Genomic DNA, 23,000 nt, shown 5'->3' on the forward strand with positions numbered 1-23,000 from the left:
TGTGGGTTCGAATCCCATTCAGATCAGAACAACTGTTGCTTTCTTCCCTTCCATCTTGATCTTTTAAATGAATTTTAATTGTTCTGGTTCTGATCTTGAACTTCGGAACATTTCCGGCCGCAGTATAGTATTGCCCGCAGCCGGTTTTTGGAACATTCTGTTTGAACTTATCAGTTTTGCCATGTTTCTGGTAGTAGTGAAAACAGAGTTGATATTTTCAGTCCGGGGGCAGGGCCCCCCCTTTAACGGCCGGAGGAGCCGTTTGCGGGCCGCAGGCCCGCGTCGAACCGTGTTCGGCCTACAGGTGAATTTACTAATAAAACTAGTTGTCGGAAACGTAAACGATGAAAAAATATGATTTCTTGCCAAATATGATAAACTGATAAGTCAGGTAATGCTTACGTCACTCCCTCACCAGCCAATCCTATCACTGTGCCTTTTGAGAATTAACGGCTCGTGTGCCGGACCACGTTTGTCAAATTAATCAAAATTAGGGCCGGTTCGATTAATCGGGTCGGCTAATCGATCAATTGTAAATAGCAGTTAAAATTTTTAGTCGAGTTAATCGACTCGATCAGTCCGATCAAAATTCGATTAAAATATTTATTAAAAAGTTTACTTATAAATCTGATTTATTTGATTAAACCGATTAAATTTATTATAAATTATGTTCCTCTACTAAACATTTCAGATTAGTGGCCGTATTTAAAAATATTTGAATCAATATTTTGATCAAATTTTTCGACATGAGAAAACACAAGTCGATTCAACGAAAACTAGTGATGATTTCTAAAATTGCTGATTAAAAAAAAGCAAGATCCAAGTTAAGAAATTCCAGGACATGACAAGCATGTTCAGCATGCCGTCTCTTTTATATCAGAGAACAGAGACATGAATGTGCAAATTTTCACTTTTGAGTTTATCAGCTGGTTGGATCAGTTATTTTTCCAGAAACGCAAATGTGTATCACCTGCATATTGAAACACATTTTTGGAGAACAACTTCCATAGAGTAACATTCAAAAGTCGTTCTAGCAAAGTTCTAGAAATTTGCACATTCACGTTTCTGGCAAAGGGGGAAGACATTAAATAGCTTCAAGCGGGAACGGCCTTCATTTCTTAATCTATTTCTGTATTTGCTTATTCAGTGGATAGATGTTTGAAATGAATAGAATATGTTTTTATAGCATCAACAATTACATAGTTACCAACTCCACGTTCGCTATGAATGAATAGCATTTGAAAATATTCGATTAAAATTCGATTAATCGATCAAAATTTTTCGATTAACCAGTTAAAAATTTTGATCAATTCCCAGTCCTAATCAAAATTTAATTCACTTTCACGCTTGACAGCCTGCTAAAACAACACCACACTAAAGATATTTTAAAGCCCCGTTACTCAAAAGCCCCGTTTACATGTGCAATAAAATACCCCGGGAAGTTACCCGTAACAGGGATTTCGCTACAACCCGTTTATATGGCGTTTAGTTTATGCCAATATTCCCCCTCTTTTTTCCGGAAGTCGTCATTGGTTACGTGGGTTGAATGAAAGTGGTTGGTTCAAGATGGCTGATGAAAGAGCTCACAGTAGTTTTGGCGGCACAAAGAATTATGGGAGAGGAGGTAGAAGTCGCCCACCATTATTCCGCAACAAAGATGAAACTCTTTTAACAAATCTTCGTCCCTCCTTTTGTTCACCATGAGGGAAAAAAGTTGCCATGCAGGTAATAATCTTCGTCCCTCCTTTCCCCCCCCCCCCCCATGAGGAAAAAAAGTTGTCATGCAGGTAATAATCACCAAAGCGACCCCCAATCTCACACATGTAAACGGGGCTAAAGAGACTATTTTTGGGTGACTTGTTTACAGTCATCACTTCACTTTCCAGGTTTTAATTTTCGTACGCTGTTCCGAGAAAGTATCGACATGAGAATAATTATTGAAAACATTTTGTATATGAATTTTAAGATTCGCATTTTTTAAATATTTTTATAGGGTTTTTTTTGTAACGAAAAAACATGACTTTTCGACCATTCCGACCAGGGTAGAAACTAGAATCTTTGTCAGCCAAATGAAGCACGCATTTCAACGCTCCCCGTGTAATGTAGAAGGAGCAGTTAAGGGTGAATTCGGAGTCCTTTCATTCCAAGCACCCGGTGCACCAGAACTGCCTGCTCCCTTCTAATTGTGGCCCTGATTCGGCAATAAATTATTGGAAAAATTATTATTTGAAAATATAATTTTTCTATCATTACGCATCTAACTTATCAACGAAATAACGAAAAAAAAGAGTGTGATAAAGTGTGTTCTTTTTAAACATTTTTTTCCCTTCGATATTCTAATTTTCTACTCCATCACACACACCGCATAAACAACTTTCACCAAATATTGACAAAGCCAGGGCCAGATCTAGAATCCTATGAACTACGCTGCCGTAGAAGGTGCCAACTGAAGGGGTTGATTTTTTAGGGCAATAATTGAAGGAGAGGGACGATTTTTTATCACCAAAATTTTGCTTACGCTTGAAAAATGACTAGAACCGGTCCCGGCCAATCAAGATCACTATGACTGCTAAAGTATTTTTGTTCAGAACTCGAAAAGTTTGTAAGTCGCGACTACATCAATTTTTTGGAGGGGTCGCAAAAATCTCAAGCCAGGCCCTGACTATACAGTATGTTCAAACATAGTAGTCTGGCCCTGGCCCTGGCCCCAAGAACCTTAAGGCGCGTATACACTAGCACGCGGATCATGCAATGAAAGCATTCGCAATTGATTGTTCGGTAATTTGTGCGGTGTTGCGAACGATTCTTGAGCTGTTTTCACTGGACCCACCTGGAATCGGTTTTTTCAACGAACACAAAGGAAAGACTTCCGACGCTCCTGCTTAAGTGATCCGCTTCTATATGATTATTTTATTTCCATTCTCATGTTCAAAACAATTAAACTCCATAACCACACAAGTAATGCCATCATAACTCCCAAGACTCGCTTCTCTCATCACTGTAACACTAGATTCCGCACTCATCTGATAACGGCTCACGCCAGAACTAACATATTCTACAATAATGTAAATTCTCTTGGACCCAGAACTTCGAATAGCTTACCACAATACTTGATACTCATAAATAGTCTTCCCGTATTTAAGAAGAAATTGAAATATCATTTATTACTGACACACTAACTATATGTATACAGGTAGTTCAGAAAAGATGGGAGAAACTTTAAGAAGTGACAGTACACACCAATACAAACAATTGTCATCGAAGAATGCATGCTATAACATGAAACGTAAACGCGCTTGCGCGTATCGAAACGGCCGCTCCATAAACGTTAAAATTACATTCTTGTTGAAATTTACCGGGAGAAAAAGAACATTATACATGCAAATGCAACCTGAGAAAGAAGAACCCGTATGTAATTATGCGTCGCAGTGAATAAAAGGCGTGGACGCCAGCCCTGTGAGATTTTTCCAGCGTGCAACCAGCGTTAGCAGTTGTAACGTACGGGATAATGGCGCACTTTAGTAATACTGAAAAAACGGACATGCATTTCATTCACGGAGCTGTAAACTGAAATACCACAAAGGCAGCATGAATGTACGGTGGAATGGAAATGCATGTCTGCTTTTCCAGTATTACTAAGTGCGTTATTATCCCTTACGTTACAACTATCAGAACGGTTGCACGCTGGAATAACTTCACAGGGATGGTGTACGCGCCTTTATTCACTGTGACGTAGATTTGCATACGGTTTTTTCTTCTTCCCCAAGTTACATTTGCATGCATCGTGTTCTTTTTCTCCGGATAAATTGCAACAGGAATGCCGTTTTAACGTTTGCGGAGCTGTGCGTTTCACGTTAAACCATGCATTCTTTGATCACAATTGTTTGTACTGGTGTGTACTATCACCTCTTAAAGTTTTTTAAATATTTTCTGAATCACCCTGTATATGTGTGAGTATGTATATATGATAGTATTGCACATGTTTTTTTATCACATTACACATTTTCAGTTAATGTATTACGTTGTTGTTGCCATTGTTTCTTTCACTCGGGGTGAAGGAGCTCGTTAGATCATACTATGAACTTTTCACCCTTATCCCACTGACATACATGCATGCATAAATCCATGCAACTGTAATCAATTCCTGTACTTGTGCGCATGTGCACGTGCAATTTGAATTACGGATCACTTGAGGGACGCGCGGCACAGTTCCATAGCACTTGAAGGATCCGCGGGACCATGGGCGGAAATACAGGGCGCACGGGGTCATTGCTCCCCTCCCAAGGTCAAAGACGGAGTCGACTGATCGAACATATATGTACATATGAATTGACATCATCATCATCATCATCGTGCCCCTCCAGCAATAATGGCCGTGGTTCTCCCCAGACTTTCAAGTCTATGTCCCGCCTATGCGCGGAACATTTAGCGATCACTAAAGTACTCTGTAGAGCAGCGGTTCTCAACCTTTTCTGGCTCGCGGAGCCCTTTTCAGTGTATAATTTCTATGGCGGAGCCCTGTTTAACTCAAGGAGCCCTTTTTAGTATATTATTTATATGGCGGTACCCTTTAAGCCTCTATTTTTTTTGTTTGTTTATCAAATTTATTGATTTATTTTATTATCCTCGAGTGGCCGCGGAGCCCCTGGGAAGTGCACACGGAGCCCCAAGGGCTCCACGGAGCACCGGTTGAGAACCGCTGCTGTAGAGGACTTATCGCATTTATAAATAGGGAGAATGTTAGTTCAGATACCCACAAACTAGCGAAAGGTTTTCTCGTTTTTTGCACACTCAGTAAAGATGCCATTAAGAATATTTCATATTTTTATAAAGGGTAGTTGATGACGTAAGCATCATTCAAACCCCCTCCCCATCAAAAGCCAGGAAATCCGAAACGCCCTCTCCCTCCTATTGATGCTGACGTAATACTTGAATGACCGCCTAAGATATACAGAAAACCGAATGTTTTGTGAAGATGATGATATTTTTGGAAAGAAAAATTCATATCTATCTCAAGCGGAATTGAATCTGGCTCCCTCGTATGCCGGACGAGTGCTCTTCCCACTAAGCTATAGAAGAAATAGAAATTTTCTTCCTTTGAGCGTATATATGCAGAACGGGATCGTGCAATGGTGTCCGACACGACCAGCTAATAGCTCGTAGATGACAAAGGCCACCATATGGCTATATATATATATATATGACATGATGTCACTCTCTACTTGTTTATGAACGATATACTTGATGTTGTATGAAGATATTGATTTTTTTTAAAGATGTTGATGTTTTGGGAAAGAAAAATTATTTCTACCTCCACCACAACTCGAACCCGGGCCCCTCGTATGCCGAACGAGTGCTCTTACCACTAAAAACATCTCTATCTCCTCTGCAGCTTAGTGGTAAAAGCCAACACCTTCTATAGCAGAAAGCCTCACTTCTATAGCAGAAAGTCACTGAAGACCATTTCACCTATACTCATTGGATATACTGCAAGAAAGGTAAAGATTTTGCATTCATCGAACTGCTATATCCAATGGCTACAGGTGAAACGGACGACTTCAGTGACATCAAAGCTTCGCGCGGAAGCTTTCTGCTATAGAAGGTGTTGTAACGGCCGTATTCACCAACACAGTTTAAACTACAATCGCAGATTAAACGATCAGCGATCGACATACGGATTGGTTAAAATCCTTAATTTAACCAATCCGTTTCTATCTTCAATCCTTTCATCAGAGATTGCAGTTGAAACTGTGTTGGTGAATACGGCCGTAAGAGCACTCGTCCGATTCCCGGTAGAGGTGAATTTTTCTTTTTAAAAAAATCAGCATTTTCACACAATATCCAGTTTCCTGTACACCTTGCATATTATTTTATTTAATCAGTTTTTTCTTCATATCTCTACGCAAAGTAAATATTTCAAAAATTAGTAATTCAATTTTTAGAATTATTCGCGTCCCTATTAAATTTTTTCACCCCAACAGTGAAATCGGAACTTTTAGCGTTGATTTCCATGGGGGAACCTCTTGCATCTGTCCCTCAAAGTGATGCTGGTGATGACTATGACGTCCATGTGAAAACCTCACATAATATTTTTGAGAAGGTTTTTTTAAAAAACTATCCCCTTTTATTAATAGTTATTTCAGCTGAAAAGTTGCTAGCAGAGGACGTTTAAAGGAATGCTTCAGGTAACTTCATTTTAATTGTAAAGGATAGCTTGTATTTCTTACGTTGAAAGTTTAGTGCCGGTAAAATTCGTTTAAAACAAGTGTTTCGCTGCGCAGTTTTCTCCTTTCCTTGAACTATTAATTTGCCCGCCGGCAAGTTAAGTGACATGTGGATCGGATTATACTCTTATGTTTGAATTTTTAGGATTTTTTTTTCTTTTTATTCGAGGTGTGGTCTTTATCAACTCGCCGGCAAATATGTTTTTATATCAGCTTCAGCTATCGATTCTTAACCAATACTTATGAAGACAGGCTTCATTTAATTTTTATCTCAAGGAGATGGACACTCATTTTATCATTCAGAGTACACACATACACTTTACTCTTTTTTTTAAATTATTATTTCGAACATAATAGAAAATTGTGCTCAGACCTGACAAACAAGGCAAAAAATAAAAACTCTGAAAACGTGAGTCTTATTTCTTTTCCAAAGATGTCATTCTGCTGTTATGAATTTTTCAACAGCAAGCTGATGCAAAGATAAATCCAGGAAAAAAAATTCAACTGCCCTTGTGGGGAATCGAACCCACGTCTTCTCACTTGCTAGTTAAGCGTACTAGACTACAAAGGCAATGAATCCCTTTCCCTTATAGCTCGCTTGTGTCAAACAGGACTGCACATGGACAGCCAGACCTAACTGGAGCCTAAGCTCACATTGCTGACACTGCCACCAGATGACAACTTATTTGAATATGATACCGTCCGTAATTACTACAAAGGTTGTCAACTGCTGGCTGATGAGATAAATCCAGGAAAGAAAAATCTGACTTTGCCATCGCTCACCTGGCAAGTGAGAGGGCAGGGGTTCGACTCCCTGGCAGTTAAATTTTCTTTCCTGGATTTGTCTTTGCATTAACCAGCTGTTGAAACCTTCATAGTTCATCTCTTACTTCCTAGTATATCTATTATTGCTTCTCAGTAAAGGCCAGTTTTGGTGATGTAATTAAATTTTAAGTTATCAAGTACTTTAAAATGTATGTCAATGTGAAGGTCCACTCACGTAGATTAAGCTGGTCAGTGGTCAAGTAGAATAGGATCTAGTTTATTTTTTTTGATTAAGCCAGTGAGTGTGACTTCGTATTATCCATGGATCATTTACTATTTGGTTGGGAGAGATTTTAAGGTATTTGATAACTTAAAATTTAGTTAGCTTGATGTGATTCATTTGAACTCCCCCCATGTAAACAGGCCTTAACCCTCCAAGTGGCACAGCAAAAATCACTAAACCCTCTTTAAGATACCATTGAGTAGACTTTCTTCTTATATATTTGCAGCAGGTGCAAAGTGGGAAAGAGTTCTATTGAGAAATTGACTTTATATAAAATATATGCATTTTTCACAGTTAAAAGAAGAGGCTTTTGAGGATTCAAGATATCTCATCAATGCTGGTTAAGGCTAAGCTAGCCAAAGAGTAAAAATTGTGCCTTTGTGGCCTAATGGATAAGACAATGGACCTGAGGGAATTCAGAGGTGGATAATGACATTTTGTACCTGAGTGACACTGCGAAGATTTCTATCAGGTCTACAGGTTTGATCCGGGAGAGGATATAGATGAGATCTTTTCCCTACTGAGCCTGAAGTGACTACTTATAGATTGCGCCTTCATTTCCAACCCAATTCTTTTGGTGGTAATTTGCAGCAAAACAATATGCCCAGAGTTAGTGTGTGGTAAAGTAGCTAAAATGTAAGATGTTTTTGATCCATGACCACAAGCATACGTGCACAGTGGACACTAGACTTTTTATGATGCTAATATGGTGTAAATATGCCATTAAATTATTGTTCAGTAGTCCAGGGCTTCACAAGTCCCAGGCAGCCGTAGCAACAAAATGATACCTTAAAATTTCCAAGCGATTATTAAATTAGAGCCTGTGAGGACAATACAAAATTTTTGAAATTTGTGTCTGGATATGTAACAAAAAATGGTTCAATAAATCTTTGAAAAGTAAAAAAAGAAAATTAGACTTTGGGTTTCATTGGGAGAAATAAGCAATGTTTAAAAGTTGAACTCTGATATGATCAATTGATGAAATTGAGCAAAGCAAAGTTTTAATTTAAAAGCTTGTTTTTTTTTACAATTATAGTAATAGTGCTTTATTTATCAGTGTCATTTCCATTTGAACATGCAAAAAAGTTCACAGTTCACTTTTATCGTGAGTTGGCATTTTGTGAAGACTTAAAAATCTTTCATATGTGAATTCAATATGGTTTTACTTGGATCACCTTGCAGTCAAGTTTGTGAAAATGACTGTATATTAATTTGGGTCTAATCAGTATTTTCTGTGTATAAAAGTATTTTGGACAGTACATTTGAATATTATTTATTACCAGAGCAAAAAAAAAAAACCAGTCGATCAGGACTATATAATAAAAATGTATCAAGTGGGAAAATTTCACAAACTGGAAATTTTTTTACGTAGGGGAAAAAATAAAACTTGGGGGGGGGAACCAAGACTTTTTAAAATGAAAAATGTCTTCTGGAATTTCTAGAGCAGGATCCACTTTAGTACAGTGCACACCACTTGATGTGATTACGTCTGGACTTTGGGTTTCTTGTAACAATAACTGAATGGTAACTTATACCTGAAATAAATCTGGAAGCAAATACAATAATCATACTTCCCGCTTGATGAAACAGGATGTACATTTTATTCACTCGTAACAGTTTTTAAAATGCTCAATCATGGTTTTTTTTTCCATGTTCGAAATTTTTTTTTTCATTTTATAAGCTGCAATTCTGCATTAAAAAATAAAATTATTCAGCCAATGTGAAAAGTTAGACCGAAACAGTCAAATGTGTATTATAAATTATCCCCAAAGCAGAATTTGCTAGAATCTGCAATGTAAGTCGCAGAACAATGTGAAAGAATTTTAAGAAAAATGTAGAAAACTCACATAATTATGGGAATTTTTACTGCAGAACATTTCCAGTCAGCAGATGGCTCATTACAGAACAATGCAAAACATTCATTCTGCTTTGGGGCAAATTACGATAACTACTATTTTTTAATGCTTGGTACATTGTTCAAAAAAGTCATGCTCTCACAGTTCTCACCTTAAAACATTAAATACAAGTTTTTAAAAGTAATATATACTCTGCGATCGTGTAGTCACTTCAAATATTTCTCTTCTTGCGCTACAAATTCTACAATGCAGTCAAGTCTCAATTGTTGCTTACATGACAAAATCGTCACACCATAACATTCCTTGGTCTTCATGATATCTCTGGCATCAAAAGAAAATTATAGTTTATTGATTTGATGCTGAAAATCAAGATGTTCGCAAGTTCAGCTCCAATCAGGTGCCTACCTCAACTAATTGGAGGGGTAGGACTTGGAACAAAAATAAAAAATCAAAAGTATTTTTTTTTCTTTTTTGGATGAGAGACATGCTTGCTCAATAGCAGGGGCATCGGAAATGTTTCGAAACTGTGGGTGCTCGTCTTTAGTTTTATATCAGAAATTTTCATTTCTGTATCAATTCTGGGGGTGTTCGGATCCATGTCTCAAATTACGCACCCACTGCACCCCCGGTTCCGACTCTACTGCTCAATAGATATGGATTAAGAGAGTTGAGTTAGGAGTGCTAAGGCACTATGGAATTTTCATTCAGTGTCAGTTACATCTTTGATTTTTAAAAAGTGCTAAAGGCGCTTATTATGAGTTCCAAACCAAGACGGGAGCCCCCGTTGATGCTATAAATGCAGAAAACACGTGTCTTTACTGTCAAGGTAACTTCAGGAATTGAAACACTGTTAAAACCAATCCCGGAAAAGTGTTTTCCTAGTGCAAGTTCTTTTCTTGTTCGTAAATAAACACTGGGGAATGTGACGTTTTCTTTTCTTTCACTGCTCACGGATTTTCAGATTTAATAATGACAGTTATAGTATGCAAGTTATGCAGTACTTAAATTACATAATTTTTTTTATCGCACCCACAGAAAAACCATACTTTAAACTTGAGAGATACGAATCCAGGGCTGTATAGTAGCAGGTGTAGCTACAGTAATGGCTGATCAAATTTTGAGTTTTTTCATGACTGTTAGATTCATTGATGCCATAATAACTGGGAACCGCAGCAATCAGGTTAACCAGTGCTGGTATTTCAAACTTTTCTCAATTTTTCAGAAGCATTTAAATGAGTCTTATAGAAACATTTTCAGAACCAATACTAAAACTTTCAGGAGTTATTTCTAAAATGTTTATTTAACACATATACAATTTATATTTTGTTCCGATACCAGAATTAGTACTGCAAAACCTTTTTTCCAGAAAACGGGAAAAAGATCGCAGATACAAAAACCATGAATATGAAATCTACAAATATTGAGGGCCCTACAACACTTTTCAAGAGACCAGAGGAAATTATTGTTATACAGTGTGAAATCTCAATGTAATGATATTCTGCAGACCGAGAAAAAATTTTAGAGGAATTATCTCTGTATATCGAGAGGCACTGTGTTAACATTACACTACAGGCATTTCCAAACAAGATTTGAACAAATATAGTTGTAGAGGGGTTTATCATTATATCAAATATCATTGTAGTGAGGTTTTACTGTAGATGAAATATATTGTTTATTGGCATCCAAATCTTTTCGATGAAAGAAAACTATCATTGTATGAACTTGGTTTTCAAAAGGGAAAATTTTTACTAAATTTACTGTAGAGGTAAAAAACTTATTCCTCCAGAATGGACTGCTTTACCAAAGTGGAAATAGCTCAGCAGGTAGCATATAAGACTAGTGGAAGAATATTTAAACACTGTGTTGAAAAGTGAAAATTGAATGAAAAAATTAATTTCAAAAAGTGTAATGTGAATTTAAAAAAATGGAAATGTACCCATTCGAAAATAATCTCTTCATATATGGAAGTTTCATTGTAGCCTATGTGATGTTGATCTTCAGGCTAGAGGCCTGTCAGCCTTCCTCTTGTAAGGATGGTGCATTTTTTTATTGATCAAATTTTCTTTGGTATTTTTCTTAAGCAGGGTTGTTTGGTTTAAACCTTGGTTTTAACCAAGTGGTTTTTTTAAAAAAACCAGTTTGGTTTTTTTCAAAAAATCAAATAAAAGTTGCCTAAATATCATTTTTTTTTCCTTTAAAAATATCATATTGGTTCATAATTAGCCAAAATTTTTCATTTTTACCACATTTTACATCCTTGGGGTACATTCTGATGGTATATCTTTAAATGACATAAGATTTTATAAGTGGTTTTTTTCAAAAAGTCTCATAAAAGTGGCCAGAATATATATAGATTTTTCATGTGAAGTATCTTAGTCATTTAAAGTTATATATAAAAGCCAAAATTTCTCATTCTTACAACATTTTTTAACCTTTGGCTACTTTCTGATGCTCTATCTTAAGCAAATTCATGAATAAGGATTGCATCACACATCTAAATGTAGTGGTGTATTTTATCTCACAGGGTTTCTTTTTCTCTTCACAAAGAAGCAGCAACAGTAGTGACACCATCATGCTAGGGGCAGGTGGTCCTATAATCCAATAAAGACACCAGCTGTCCTTAAAGGACAAAGACTAGTGTACTAGTAGTTACATTACCTCACTTACATTTTCATTTTCTTTCCCATAAGAAGTAGTACATCTCCTACTGTATATCTCCCAGTCTTAATATTCAATAGTTGTTTTTTTTAAACTTCCACACACACACTCTGTTAAGCCCAGTTAATCAAGGTTCTACTGTATAGTAGTAACATATTTATGAAAAATAATCAGCTATATACAGGGTGATTATAATTTAAGTTTTGATTCCAAAACTATACAATAAGTACTGATCGCAAAATGTGCAAGTAGATGATGCTGTACTTGGCCAGCAGTATAATCTATTTTGTGCAACCACATCATTTTGGCACTTCCACAGCATCAGTGTGTGGATAGAACTTCTATCAAGATGCACATTGCAATACCAGCAAAGCAGCTGCTGAAGACCCATTTTGACAGGATGCACCTTAACCCTTGCAACTTCTGGCTGTGGGGGCACCTCAAAATGTTATGAACAGTGGTCAGATTGCAAACTTTGGTGAATTGCAATCTCCAGCACCCCCAAAGCAGAATGTTTTGCGATGTTCTGCAAAGAGCCCTCAGCTGACTGAAAATGTTCTGCGGTAAAAATTCACATATACATAATAGCGCTTTTCTACACTTTTCTTAAAATTCTTCCAGATTGTTCTGCAACAGCACTGGTTGTTCTGCGACATACATCGCACATTTCGGCATATTCTGCTTTGGGGTCCAGCACATTCCCTATATGTTATAAGTTCCTCAGGAATATTAACGGGGGGGGGGGGACGCGTTTGGTTTAATAAAGCTGAATTGCAAGCACATCCACATTATGACCATGGCATACTCCGATTCTGCTGTTGAACAAGAATTTTTGTGCTTTCAACCTTATAGCCAGAACACGCGGTGGACAACATATTTAACATTTCTTAAGTAAGTTGTAGTTATTTGTTCAATTACTTCGTTTTTTGTGATGTTTCCATGAATTATGAAATCGTGAAATGCTATAATTAAGCTATCATTCTGCCATGACTGGCTATCGTTTCCATTCTGCGTGCAAATTTCCCACATGTTGGATGATGTCATTAATTTTACATTTTTAAGTATTTTTTCCCCTTTATCAAATAAAGTTGAATTTTTCAGGAATATTCATGTCAATTTTCAAGTCATCCTGACAATCATTCTTTTTTTACAGTGTTTTGAAATCAGAACCTTAGTTATAATCACCTTGTATATCGTAAATCATTGCTAATTAATCTTGAATTATTTATGCTTCATTAAAGACATTATATTCACCTAATTTTTATTACTTTTTGCAAAATAGCTTCCTAATTAAGTATACTGAAAGTAACTGGAGAAAAACCTTTATATATTATATGATTAATAATAACATTAAAAGAATTTTCAAACACACAGTAATCCATTGAGTTAAGCAAAAAATAATTAAATTGCAAAAGTTGGTTTTTGTTAAAATGTAAGAAATATTTTTTCATTAATTAGTATGGGAATAGTGTTAATTACATTAATAACCATTTTATTTCAGTTAATTATTAGAAGTTTGAATGATTTTTCAGAAATTTCATTGTTTTTAATGTTAATTCTATTTAAAACAAAAAAACCGGTTTAAACCAAAAAAACCCGGTTTTTTTGGTTTTTTTTCAAAAAAAAAGTTTTTTTTACCAACCCTGTTCTTAAGTAAGGAAGCATGTATCCTAACACAGAATTCCTCAATCATATTCAATTGTTCTCCTATAAATTGATCATAAGCAACATTCATAAATGTTAGACCAAATACAACGCCACAACAGGCAAATTGCCCAACGAGGTGGCTGACTTAAGAACATCATGGATCCCCGAGCCATTTTTTGGAGGCCCTACCTACTACTGCTACACCCCCCCCCCAACGAATCGGTACACGTGGAATGTGCGTGTAGTGAAACCTGACGCGAAGTTTTTTGTTTCTCTGTAATGCTTGTTATGTGTAGTGCTGCCATCTGCCGCCAGTTTTTCTAACTATGAGTGAAGTGTTATGATTGAATGATTTATCGTTGTAGGACTGTTTGTGTGCGAGAGTTTTTAGCGGGGAGATCGGCTCGCATTTGCGCCTTGAGGTTGGGAACCACAGAAAACCAACTTCAGCCGACCACCACTGTGGGGTTCGAACCCGGATCCTCGCATCGCGAGTCCGTCACTATAACCACTCGACCACCACAGCGGCCACCAAAACTAATTTATGAGATTTATCTCATAAATTAGTTTTTTAAAATTTTTTGTATTAAAAAAAAATATAATTTAAAAACTTGAACAATGTCTCAAATTTCATAACCGGAGAAATGAATTTAAAACCAGAATTGATTTTTTTTCATTATAGTGTATAGTTTCAAGAACTTTTTGTTTTATTGCCCCTTCAGATTTTTTTCATCACCCCCCCCCCCTCCCAACTGAAACCAATCCATAAGATCCTATACTAAACCTATAGCTTCTATCACCCCCCCCCTCCCTCCTGGACATTACCCCATTTGGGAAACACTGTTTTAGTGCAATTTTTGTTTTAAAAAAAGTTCTATACTTGAAAATTTCAGGATTAGCTGTGTAGTATGTGAGAAACTTTAGCTAGGAATTGAATGACATTGAAAAAAAATGTGCAAGTACAAATTTTTAAAGCAGGCTATTGTTACCTTCTCGTTGTAGCCAGAACCATCAGTGAGCCGTCACCTCGTCTATTACTACAATTCATCCGTGATTCCTGGCACAAATTGTGCAAATATTACCTTCACCTATCTGACCCATCTAAAGCCGGGATTACACTATAAAATTTTGATAAAAAAGTTCGTTTATAAAACTTGAAAAATGCAGCCAACAGGCGGATCAGTTAAGTTCGCTCGAATGTATTAGATGTGCTTATTGGTTACATTTTTCAAGTTTTATAAAATAATTCTTATTAAACTTTTATAAAACTCAAAAAAATCCAACCAATAAAGCTCATAGGTTACATTCGAGCAAATGCAACCGATGCTTACGCGATTGCATTATTGGTTGCATTTTTCAAGTTTTATCAATGAACTTTTATGAAACTTTAAAAGTGCCACCAATAAGCGCATTGGTTACATTGAAGTGAATGCAATGATACTATTATTGGTTGTTTTCCCTAAGTTTTATAAAAGGACTTTTATCGAACTTTTATAGTGTAATCCCGGCCTAAGTTCCACTTCTCATCACTGAAAATAACTGAATACCATTTTGGTTCGTATGGCACACACTTGTGAGCCCACTGTAATCTGTGCTTTGTGCTCAAGTTCAAACCTGAACACCAAAGCAGTTTTCTTCATAATCTTCCGAAATACTACGTACCTCTATTTCTTGTGTACTTTTACAAATCACATCCATTCACACTGAGAGTCCAGACGATATTTAAATTGCCGCTTAGTCATCCTTTGCGTGGATGCCAGTCTTGGGATTCTTCTGTTATCTCTTTTATCTGTAACACATTACCTTCCTGATTGGAATTTGAAATACCACTTCCAAATAATACTCAGTAGATAGACTGCGAGAGAGCTGCAATTTCCAAAAACTGTACCATTACGATTTTAATTTCCATATGTTTACGTCTTCAGAACTGTTCTCCATAGCTGACAGTATCTGATGCTATTATTCAAAAATAACTGATGCCATCGTGTGGAGAACATAAAAAGGGCCGGAACTATAGGGGCGGTGGGCAACTGCCCACGGGCGGCAAAATTTAGGGGGTGCAGTTTTCAGTGGAAATAAAGAGCACCGTTATAAAATTATTGAATTTTAAAATTGTGGAGGCAGAAAAATGCCTAGTTATGACCCTGATAAATATTGAACAGGGGTGATGTCATTTGTGGTGAATGTTCATATTTCGGCGACCAATCGCGAAAATTCTTTATTTTGTATAAACTTTTGCAAACACGAATTTGACTTTTCTCGAAAAAACCTATTTTTATTTCGGATTACAGCACTGTTTCAATCTTCAAATGTTCGAAAAATATTTTCAGAGACGCAAGCATCTGCTCATTCTTATTATTCAGTAATTCATTTTTTTAAAATCTGAAAGTGAATTTTATGTGTGTCTAAACTACAGGTTGTTCTGTTAATGGACCGACAGATTCAGAGGGTTGTTAGTAGACATCAAGAGGAACAAAAATTGCAATGGAACATGGTGTCGCAAACCACTTTGAGAGGATGAAAATCGCGAAAAACGAATGCAGGTTTCGACGTCACGCTGGAACGACAAAAAGTACAATAATAACTACAAAAAGATTTATTTGATTAATTATTACAAGAGTTGTTGGAAGTGGCGGCCACTGACGTCATTGCACAGTCTACAACGACGTAAAAACGATTCCCGGACGCGCGCTCGAAGATATCAGATATGCTTTTGATGTCTGCCGCAGTGACGACAATCCGCACTATGAGACCCTCCGGTGTGTCCACAGGCGTCGGGTAAACGAGTGATTTAAGATGACCCTCATAGGAAAAAGTCACACTGATTGACATCCGGTGAACGTGGAGGCCAAGCAATGGGTTCCCTTGCGTCCAATCCGCCTCCTTAGGTATGTAACATCGGTGATTACGCACCTCGCGGATATTGCTGTTGGTACATCCGCTGTGCTAAGCGCCCATTGCCACCTGCTTGACCTTAAATCAGATGCATATCAGCGTATTCCTCGTTCGTGTAGTCAGCCATCATTGAAACAGACAACTAACTGCTACACGTGCTTAGGGGCAAAAGTAGGCAAACCTGACCCCCTCCCCCCTTGTCAGCAAAATTTCGTCAGCACTGCCCCCTACCTCCTAACACATATTGGTGGGATCAGAAATGTACGCGGGGGGGGGGGGAAGGGGGCTCGTGTGCTCCCAGACGAAAAAAAAAAATTGTTTAATGTAAAAAATAAAAAATTATAAAGGTATATATATATTTTTTCTTTGGAAATTTTATGTAATTATAGGCGATTTCTGTTAATTTCAATGCCATTTGAAACGTAAGAACTTGAAATTTCTCTTTAAGAAATTCCCGACTTACCCTTCAAGCTATATATGGTAAACCTTTGACCCGCTGACCAAATGTGGCCATGAAGGTTATCTGATGTGGCTTGCCCCCTAAACCCAATTTCGTAAAAATGAACTAAGCGGCACATTTTTACAGATAGCTTAAATGACCCGTGGCACAATTCCAAAGTATTTAAGTGGCCCGTGGCACGTTCAGAGATCACTGAAGTAGGCCCGTGGCACATTCAGCGATCACTTAAGTAACCCGCGACACAGTTCCAGAACACTTAAACGTTCCGTGGCACATTTAGAGATCCCTTGAATGACATGTGGCACAATTTTAGAGCTTTTAAGCGGCCCCCTGATGCGGTTCTACATCACTCAAGTTACCCGCGGAACATTCCCAGATTGCTTGAGTGATCTCCGGCATAATTACGGGTCACTTGAGTGATGCGTTCACAGTTCCAGAACACTTGAAGAATCCGTGAAACATTCAGAGATAGCTGAAGTGGCTCTGTAAGGTAGGGAGAATGTTAGTTCAGGTGCCCACAAACTAGCGAAAGATTTTTCTCCTATTTGACGCACTGAGTAAGATGCCATCAAGAATATTTCATATTTTCATTTAAGGTGGTTGATGACGTAAGCATCATCCAAACCCCCCCCCCTCCCCCTAGGGCCTTCATTTCAACATTTTCTAGGGGGGGGGAGTGCAAAGCACTTGTACTCAATGTATGTATATATATACCATTTTTAGTGTATTTTCAAAAGCCGGGGGGGGGGCAACGGCCCCCTGCCCTCTCCCCCACTTGTCAGCAAATCGGAAACCCCCATCGATGCTGACGTAATACTTGAATGACCCCTTACTACCGCAATAGCGCTAATTTACGTCGTCCGCAGCGCGTGATCCTACCCCAGCGCATGCATTTCGTGACGCTGCTTACGTCAGATATGATGAGCGAATGCATTCAGCGATCAACTGACATCCACCTTTCGTCTTCTCTGGACTCGGAGCCTGCATGCGTTTTTCGCGATTTTCACCCTCTCAACGTGGTTTGCGACATCATGTTCCATTGCAATTTTTTTTCCTCTTGATGCCTACTAACAACCCTCTGAGTTTGTCGGTCCATTAATGTCGGGCCACCCTGTATATTGCCTTATTTATTGAGGTATATATATGTCTGTTTTTTTTCCTGAATTTTAATCTTCGAAATTTCATCTTGTATAAGAGAAAAAAAAATTACACGTAATCCTATGCCTTCTGTTCGGATATACAGGGTGAACGTGACATGTTCTGCCAAACAAAGGGGTGATAAACGAGCCAAAGTGTATCATGAAACACCCTACCAACCCTGTCCTATCTCGAACCGTTTTCGAGTTATGGTGGATAATTGATCATGGGGAAAAATGCTCCAAGTCTGTCTGAAAAAACCAAAATTTGTGAAGTTTCTGAGAGACCAACACGCAAACTGAACCCATATTTAAAAAGATAAAAAAAAAAAAAATCCTATTAGGTGACACCAGTTTCATCGAAATAGAGTATCTGGATTTAATGGCGAGCTACAAGCGCTGAAAGATTGGCAAAGTTCAAAATCTAATTGTCGCCAAAATATTTCATCGCCAATTACGCAAACACCCTTCTATCTAAAATCGATCAAATTTACCAAAAACTTGTCCATTGCACCAGCTTCCGAAAGAGCCTACAATAAATCATATCGGTATTCTGGTTCAGTAGAAATTGCGCCTTTTGTTCGCAATACATCACTGAAATTAGCATTTGTCGAAGTAGATATTTGAATACATCATAGATATTCGGAATTGACGGATACAGATTTCGGTGACAATTTGATTTGCAGAAAAAATCCTATAAGGTGACGACATTACCTCTATCTACAGGATATCTGTATTTAACGGCGAGCTTCTAGAACTGAGATTGGTGAAGTGAAAAATCGAATTGTCGCCAAAATCTATTAACATTACTTCGGCTAACAGATTTCACAGATGTATTGCAAACAAAAGACTAAATTTCTCCTGTGAACTAGATCACCGATATGGTTTAATTATTGTAGGCTCTTTCGGAAGCTGGTGCAATGGACAAGTTTTTGGTAAATTTGATCGATTTTAGATAGAAGGATGTTTGCGTAATTGGCGATGAAATATTTTGGCGACAATTGGATTTTGAACTTTGCCAATCTTTCAGCGCTTGTAGCTCGCTATTAAATCCAGGTATTTCAATGCATACTTTTAACATCTTTTCGCAGCTATGAAGGAAGCATGAGCGCCTGCTGAATAGAGGTACTTTTTAGTATTTACTGGTATTTGCCTTATTCGTTGACGATATTTTGAGTATTTCAGTGAATTGTAAATGATGTTACCTTATTGGATTTTTTATGTTTGTTTCAAATATGGGCATAGTTTACGTGTTGGTGTCTCAGAAACTTCACAAATTTGGGTTTTATTCAAACTTGATGATTCCCCCCCCCCCCTATAATCGATTATCCACCATAATTCGAAAACGGTTCGAGATAGGACAGGGTCGGTAGGGTGTTTCATGATCCACTAGGGCTCGTCTATCACCCCTTTCGTTTGGCAGAATATGTCACGACTCTTTATAATATCTCCAAAAGTACTTAAATGCAGTATATTTTAATAAACATTTCTTCTTTAATTTTTCTCCCGTTTATGAATTAAATGTTAAAAAAAAAAAATTTGTAATCATTGAAAAACTGCAAATAAAATAGTTTAACGATTATTTGCATATTTAACCAGAGGGTTCGTCAAATACCAGGCACCATGGCGACTAAAATCTTTCATGTGTGATTCCTAAATTAGACCGGGATTACACTATAAAAGTTTGATAAAAGTACTTTTATCTAACTTTTATAGTGTAATCCTGGCCTTTGAGTCTGAAAACAACAGTTTTGGAATTTATGTAAATGTGGATCACTCCCGCTTTCCGATCCATTCACATAATTCATTACAAATTTTCAATTGCAGCCATGTGGTCAGCGAACCAACCTCCGGTTCCTCCCTTCTGGGCTCGAGTCCCAGTTGATAGCCTTGGAAGCATAGCCGAACGGAATCGGCTCGAAACTGTAGATTACTTATTATCCCTCATGTAATTAAAATGACAGTGGCGCTGCAAAATTATCGAATGAGTTTGCATTATAGAAATAAATTTTTCGAGAAAAAGTTTTTCCCTGCGAACGCATTTATTTTCAGTGAATACGTGTATTTCAACAAAATTACATAACTTTCAGTTTTGTATAACTCATATGATTAGTAATAATCATTAACAGTTCTTTCCCTCATTTTTCTTATTAGGATATTACCGGAAGATACTGTATATTATTCCCAGTTGCATATTTTCTAAATGTAGTCATCAAAAACGCAAGTGGTAGTTACTCCTCCGCCATAGGGCGTACCGCACAATAATTCACGACCGAGAATTACCATCGCTAGGAGTTGAGGACGATTTGTTATTAAGTAATGAATTTTGCCGAACCGGATTGAAATAAAGTAACGTGGGTAGCAAATGACGTTCTCACAATCTACTTTGAGACGCGTTTCCTTCCTTACGAAATTGTGGTTTGTTGTGGATGCCGGGGTTTTTTTCCCCACCAGAGAGAAAAAAATGAAGGTAGATTGAGATTAGTAGACCACATTCGAATTTGTGTCAGTTACGCCTTGCATTAGGGTTTAGAATTTTTCAAATAATTCCGTTTATAATTATTATCAAAGTGTCGTGGGTAGATATTATTCTACTGTCTTTTACGAAACCATTTTTGTATTTTACCTGTATTTTTATCCTAATTTTTTTTTTTTTTTTTTGTATTCTTAAAATCGTGTCTTTAGAGTTGTGCAGTCTCAAATCCCAATTTTCTCTCCACTTTTAACATAAAATTAAATTGTCATTCCCATTGTTCAAAATTTTATGATATATGATAGCAGATATGTACGGGTTTTATCACAAAAGGCACCGTCTTATCATTCTATCAATCGTTCATTAATTTTTTATTAGGTTAATACGTGACGTTTCAGCTTACTATAGGCTATTTTTGCCGAGTGGATAGCGCGTTCACCTCTGGTTAACACTAGGTTTACCGATACCGACATTTCTTATACACCTATCTCTCCCAACACGGGTCAATTTTAACCATGAACAAAATCACACACATTTTCTTTAAAAAACAACAAAAAACGTACTAAACTGAAGAGCCAAAAAAACTGGTACAGGCATACGTATGCAAATAAAGAGATATGGAACCAATCAGAGTACGGCGCTGCGGTCGGCAACGCCTATATAACACAACAAGTGTCTAGCATAGTTGTTAGATCGGTTACTGCTGCTACAATGGCAGGTTATCGAGATTTAAGTGAGTTTGAACGTGGTGTTATAGTCAGCGCACGAGAGATGGGACATAGCATCTCCGAGGTAGCTATGAAATTTGAATTTTCACGAGTGTACCGTGAATATCGGGAATCCGGTAAAAAATTAAATCTACGATATCGCTACGGCCGGGAAAAGATCATGCAAGAACGGGACCAACGACGACTGACGAGAATCATTAAACGTGACAGACGTGCAACCCTTCCGCAAATTGCTGCAGATTTCAGTGCTGGGCTATCAACAAGTGTCAGCGTGCGAACCATTTAACGAAACATCTTCGATATGGGCTTTTGGAGCCGAAGGCCCACTCGTGTACCCTTGATGACTGCACGACACAAAGCTTTACGCCTCGCCTGGGCCCGACAGCACCGACATTGGACTGTTGAGAAACACGTTGCCTGGTCTGACGAGTCTCGGTTCCAATTGCTTCGAGCTGATGGACGTGTACGGGTATGGAGACAACCTCTCATGAATCCATGGACCCTACATGTCAACAGGGGACTGTTCAAGCTGGTGGAGGCTCTGTGATGGTATGGGGCGTGTGCAGTTGGCGTGATATGGGACTCTGATAGGTACGTAAGCATCCTGTCTGATCACCTGCACCCATTCATGTCCATTGTGCGTTCCGACGGACTTGGACAATTTCAGCAGGACAATGTGACACCCCACGTCCAGAATTGCTACAAAGTGGCTCCAGGAACACTCTTCTGACTTTAGACACTTCCGCTGGTCACCAAAATCCCCAGACATGAACATTATTGAACATATCTGGGATGCCTTGGAACGTGCTGTTCAGAAGAGATCTCCACCCCCTCTTACTCCTACGGATTTATGGACAGCCCTGCAGGATTCATGGTGTCAATTACCTCCAGCACTACTTCAGACATTAGTCGAGTCCATGCCACGTCGTGTTGCTGCACTTCTGCGGGCTCGCGGGGGCCCTACACGATATTAGGCAGGTGTACCAGTTTTTTTGACTCTTCAGTGTATTATAAATGAAACAGATATATGTATGTGTACATAAAATTTATAATTAACATTATATATTACATTGCATTTATTCCGTGCATGTTTTACAGATGTACTTAATTTCTCTTACACATTTTCCGCAGTCGTTTTACATTCTGTACAGGTGTTGTTGGTTTTGTTTCTGTTGCAATATCTGATTTGGCAAGCCTTTCGTCCTTTTGGAGTATTTGGCGACGGACGATCAATGTTTTGTTGGTCTTTTTCTTTGAAGGCAAGTTCTTCGGCCGTTGAAAAAGAAAATACTTTCTGTATATAAATTTCATCCGGTACATTCTTTGTGTACAGGATCCATGCATTTATTGCTGCTAAATCCAAAATATTTAAAAATACGTGGAGAGGAAATTTTCCTCTTCACTATCTGATGATTCCTCTGGTCGTCCACTTTGATCCGATTCGAGAATCTCAATCTGATCTTCATTTTCTTCACTGCTTGTACCAAGAGCACTCCGAACTTATGCCGACTATTTTTTTAAATATATCACTTCTCAGACATATTAGGATGAATAAAGCAGGGTTATTTGTCGAAACGGTAAAATTGAATATTACGATGTCGCTGATACACAAAATGCACGAGACTTTCTTTTTGAATACACAAACTGAAACCGCTAAGCAGGCTAAGGGTACGTCCATAGTGAACCGCTTCTCGCTACTCGCTTTATCGCGGCTGAAAAAAGATCGTGAAAACTCATTGGGGCGGCCATAGTGCGCCCGCCTACCTGCTTATACCGGCTCAAACTGCTTTTACCCGCTTTAACCAGAATGAATTATTATTTCTTTTTCTCGCTTGACCGGCTCACCGCTTGCAGTTTTGAACGGATACTTTCCTC

The 23,000-nt window shown here is 37.9% G+C and overlaps 1 protein-coding gene across 1 annotated transcript in view; it reads left to right on the plus strand.

Annotated features, from left to right (window-relative positions):
- Nucleotides 1-6,147: 6,147 nt before the first annotated feature.
- Nucleotides 6,148-23,000, plus strand: part of LOC149085030 (focal adhesion kinase 1-like) — a 174,747-nt gene continuing 157,894 nt past the window's right edge. Inside the window, exon 1 of the mRNA XM_089232792.1 lies at nucleotides 6,148-6,185. The gene's annotated coding sequence lies outside the window, so the exon portion shown is untranslated. The remainder of the gene's footprint in view (nucleotides 6,186-23,000) is intronic.

The sequence above is a fragment of the Pholcus phalangioides genome, unplaced genomic scaffold (genome assembly GCF_987345545.1).
Source record: "Pholcus phalangioides strain wild (caught in Gottingen) unplaced genomic scaffold, Ppha-v1.0 ptg000007l_1, whole genome shotgun sequence".
Taxonomy (NCBI): Eukaryota; Metazoa; Arthropoda; class Arachnida; order Araneae; family Pholcidae; genus Pholcus; species Pholcus phalangioides.